Below are 5,188 nucleotides of genomic sequence, written 5' to 3'. Positions count from 1 at the left end.
CTTGTATTTTGAAGTGATGATTTTGACATGTGGGATTTTCTTGTGTTGTGTTTTTGAGTGGTTAGAATGAGAAAGAAAGGAAGAAGTGAAGCCACCACGCATGGATATTCTTTCATGCTAAACTTTTCCTGTGTTGCAATTGCATGTGGGGTAATCTCACCACCTGAAGCAAAGAGATCATCCCAAAACCTAACCACCCCTCACCCTCCAACCAAACATAAAACTGGCTATCGCTAACCACCTCTCATCTTTCAAACCAAACATAAAACTGGCTATCGCTAACCACCTCTCATCTTTCTAACCAAACAAAAAATTGGCCTATACAACCCACCCAACCAAACAAAACAAAAACGGTCATCCTCAACCATGTGGATGTGGATATCCTCGACGACTGAACCCACTGTAACAGCCCAGGGTTTTCCCCAAACTAGAAATTGATTGCATTAATTAAATACTTAACATAAATATTTTATGTCACACTTCTCAAATCATGAATAAGTAAACCCCTTCTCTTTTTCGGTGTTGCTCTTCGAGGCTCAAACCCGAACCTTCGGACACGACCCTCTTGTGATATTTGGGAGCTACCCAAATTATGTCAACGTTTGCACAAGCCTAGCCCCTTACCCATAATGCAAACCCCTACTTATTTAATAAATGGAGATATTTTCTAAATAATGTCAAACGGCCTCCAATTGGCTTGGGATGACTTCTGTGGCCTCAATATAGTCTAGCAAGGCTACATCTAAAATTTCATCCGATTGAATCGGAGTTCGTTTGGTGCCCGAACATTCGAATAGGAGGCACTATAGCAAATATAAAACAATTTTCAGCAAACTACCTATTCGGGTTGTAGCCCATGTCCAATTAAGTCAATAGCCCAATAGAGCATCTCACCCCTTGCTATACATAGATGCCTCCCCTATCATTTTTGGTCAGTTTTCCGCCTCCAAATTAGGGTTCCCTAGCCCCCATTCCCAAAACCCTAGCTTTCCCCTCCGATCTTGATTCAATGGCTCCCAGCGACCCACCACCGCCCGGACATGTCCATCCGAGCAGCCGCTCCCCCCGAGCTCCTCCTCCCATGGTGACCTCGGGCGCCCCACCTCGCATTCCTTGTCGCCGGTGGACCGCGCCCCGCCAGGCCAGTTGATGAGGAACACTAGATGAGAAAAAAATATCATATGTCAGATTAGTTTGGCTACTTCTAGATGCTTCCACTCTAGTGTAGTATTTTTTTTCTTTTCTTTTCTATCCTACCTACTGTTTTCTAGAATCTTCTAGTTGTGAGTAGCTATGAGTAGAATGGTGAAACTTAAATAATGTTTCCTAGAGTATTCCAGCTATAAATAGAAGTATGTGAAGGCTTCCCAAAGCCCTATAAATAGAGGTCCTCACCTCTACTTTGAAGCAGACTATGTACCCACTACATATAATAGAACTTGTTGTTCTTATCTAAGATCTTGGAGTAGATCTTGTGCCCTAGGAGGTCTGGATTGAACTCTTGCTGTCCTATTGGCCTACATTCGCCTCTAGAGCGATACAAGGTGGAGTTGCTCCTCCACAACCTTTGTGCTACTTCAGGTGGTATCAGAGCCTCGTCGACCCATACTAGTTCTTGTTGTCCTCTTTAAGAGCAACCTGCAACAAGCAATGGAGCAATTGGAGAAGAGGATGGATGCTGCAGAACAACAAATCAAAGAGCCGTGTGAAGATCTTAATCAGAGATTTGAGTAGCTGGTTGAGATGATAAGAAAGGGTGTCCCCCCTGCTACAAATGAAGGAGATTCATCTAAAGAAGAAGATGTTCATCAAAGAAGGACAGGTAATCTTGGAGCAAGACCGCCACAACAACATGTTGTTCAACGTGCTTCAAGAAGGCCAATTTATGTTGAAGCTTCTGAAGGTGAAGAATACGATGATGCCCTTGAAGAACCAGATCTCTACACATATCGGAGAGTACCCAACCCTACATATGCAAGGGATACATACAAGGTGAAAGCTGAGATCCCAACTTTTAATGGAAATGTTGATATGAAGGGTGCCTAGATTGGTTATATGAAGTGGAGACTTTCTTTGAGGTCATGGAGGTTCCAGAAGATCGTAGAGTTCCTTTGGTCGCATACAAGCTGAAAGGAGGAGCAGGTGCATGGTGGCATCGCGTTCAAGAAGAGCGCAGGCTGAGAGGAGAACCTCGTGTGAGAACTTGGCGGCAAATGAAAGGCCTCTTGAAAGGGAGATTTTTGCCCGCTGATTATGACCAGATACTATTTAGCCAATTGCAAAATTGTGCTCAAGGAAAAAGGATTGTTTCAGATTACATGGAGTTTCTAAGGCTACAAGTGAGGTGCAACCTTGCTGAAACGGAAGATCAACAAGTTGCAAGGTACATCAATGGTCTCAATGATGCTATTCAAGATCGATTAATGATGCAACAAATCTGGTCCATTGATCAAGCACAAGCTCTAGCCTTAAAGGCCGAGAGGTTTGTGAGGACAAGAAAGGCAACTAAGGCTCCACACCCTCCATATCCTCATACCAAAGGCTCGTCTAGGAGTCAGCCTAATAGAGTGGAAGAAAAGACTGCTCCACCAAAGGCAAAAGGACCCATCCAGAAGCAAATTAGAGGCAAGGGTAAGTCTAATAAAGGCCCAAAGTGCTATAAATGTGGTGAAGAGGGACACATATCCGGCGGTTGCCCACTAAGGAAATTTGTTAACACAACTATCCATGATGGTGAAGACGACGAGGAATAATACGAATCTGATGATGTAGAGGGGCAAGAGGTTTGTCAAGAAGAAGGTGAAGAGGTGGTATGTGTGATTCAGCGTCTCCTATGTTCCACACCACAACCTAACGACACACAACGAAAGAAAATATTTGAGAACAAATACACGATGAATGGCAAGGTATGCAAATTAGTGATTGATAGTTGCAGTTGCGAGAATCTTATCTCCCAGAAGTTGGTGAACCATTTAAAGCTTGATACTCATGATCATCCAAACCCCTACACTATTGGGTGGATCAAGAAAGGAGTGAATATGAGGATCACCAAACAATGCAACCTGCCACTTTCTTTGGGCAAGCATTATCGCTCAAATGTGTTGTGTGATGTGGTTGACATGGATGCCAGCCATGTTCTTCTTAGGAGACCTTGGCAATTTGATGTGGATACTACACACAAGGGCAAGGAAAATTCTTACTCTTTCATTTGGAACAAGAGAAAGATCATTATTCTACCAAACAAAAGTGACGTAATATGTATAAGGACGAGGGGAAAAGTATGCTAACTATCTCCCACACCTCTAATGAGTTTATGGAAGACTTGAAGGAGGCAGATTTGTGTGCTGCACTTATTGTAAAAAGAGAAGAGCACCCAACTGTTGAAATTCCAGCAAAGGTACGTGGCTTATTAGCAGGATTTCATAACATACTTGGGGAGCCACAAGGCTTACCGCCGATGAGAGGGATTCAACATAGAATCTTAATTCCGGCAGCAAGTCTTCCTAATCTTCCACACTATCAAATGAGCCCAAAAGAGCATGATATATTGAAGGAGAAAGCAGAGGAATCGCTACAAAAGGGGCACATTCGAGAAAGTATTAGCCCATGTGATGTACCAGCCCTACTCACGCCCAAGAAAGATGGATCTTGGCGCATGTATACGGATAGTAGAGCCATTAACAGTATCACCGTAAGGTATAGATTCCCTGTTTCTCGTCTAGATGATATGTTGGATCAACTTAGTGGAGCAAGAGTGTTCACAAAGCTGGATTTAAGAAGTGGATATCATCAAATCCGTATCAGACCTAAGGATGAATTGAAAATAGGCTTTAAGACAAAAGAAGGGTTGTTTGAATGTCTAGTCATGCCATTTGGACTCTCAAATGCACCAAGTACCTTTATGCACTTGATGAATCAAGCCCTTCGACCCTTCTTATCCCACTTTGTTGTGGTCTATTCCGATGACATCTTGATCTATAGCAAGGATGAGGATGAACACTTTGATCACATTCGGAAGGTGCTAGAAGTACTAAGGGAAAATGAGCTCTACGTCAACTTGAAGATATGTGTTTTCCTGCAAACACAACTTCTTTTCCTAGGCTTCGTCATAACATGTGATGGTATTCGTGTTGACGACTCCAAGGTTGAAGCAATCCGAGAATAGCCAACTCCAAAGACCACTTCTGAGGTAAGAAGTTTTCATGGCCTTGCAACTTTCTATAGACGATTTGTGAAGAATTTCAGCACTATCATGGAACCAATTACCGAGTGCCTGAAGAAAGGAAAGTTCCAATGAACAGAAGCGGCTAAAACTAGTTTCAATGAGATCAAGCAAAAACTCTCACAAACTCCTGTATGTCTTGGTGCTACCTGATTTCAGCAAGACTTTTGAGTTGGAGTATGCAAGTGGAGTAGGCATTGGAGCTGTTCTATCTCAAGAAAGGAAGCCCATTGCTTTCTTTAGTGAGCATTTAAGCGAAGCTAGGCAGAAATTGTAACATCCCAATTTTCAATTTGGATGTTATACATAGATCATTCATATGCATTCATATTTTATTGCATTTTTGGTTTTGGTATTTGGTTGTGATCAAAGAAATCCTAAGCAACTCAAGGACCCAAGGAGAGAGTTGGAGGTTTCATATAAATTTCATTTTTGAATTTATTCAAATCTGAAAAGTGGATCAATTTGATTTCAACGAATTCTTTCCAATTATTTCAAGACAATAAAAATAATGAGAGAAGATAAAAGGACTTCTTCAAAACAGAGGAGAAATGTTGGAAAAGAAATTTGGAAGTCAAATTATTTTATTTGCAATTTTATTCGGTTGCTTTTTATTTAAATTAGGGAAAAAGATGCATTTTAAAAAATTGCATTTAGTCCAGAAAAATGTTCACATTGTCCCAAATATTAGGAGGGGATGGTGAAAATTGTTTCTGGAATTTTAGGATTTTTATTTTATTTTATTTGGATTTTTCTTCGTGGCGCTGTTTTTTTTTAAAAAAAAAACTCGTGCCCGTGCCGACTGGGCCGGCTTGGCTCGCGCCAACCGCCGGCAAAGTCCGGGTCGGACTCCGCTTGTGCCGCCCCCCGCCCCAAGTCACTGCCGCCCCTCCCCCTCTCATAAGTCGCGCCCACCGCCTCTCCTCCCCAAGCCGCAAGCCGCCGCCGCCCTCGCTTAGAGCCGCC

The 5,188-nt window shown here is 42.5% G+C and overlaps 1 pseudogene; it reads right to left on the bottom strand.

Annotated features, from left to right (window-relative positions):
* The window catches only part of LOC119295279, a 22,767-nt pseudogene that overhangs the window by 1,175 nt on the left and 16,404 nt on the right, over nucleotides 1–5,188 (bottom strand).

The sequence above is a fragment of the Triticum dicoccoides genome, chromosome 4B, assembly GCF_002162155.2.
Source record: "Triticum dicoccoides isolate Atlit2015 ecotype Zavitan chromosome 4B, WEW_v2.0, whole genome shotgun sequence".
NCBI lineage: Eukaryota > Viridiplantae > Streptophyta > Magnoliopsida > Poales > Poaceae > Triticum > Triticum dicoccoides.
Note: the sequence above shows the minus strand (reverse complement) of the source record. Positions and strands in the feature narration are given on the sequence as shown.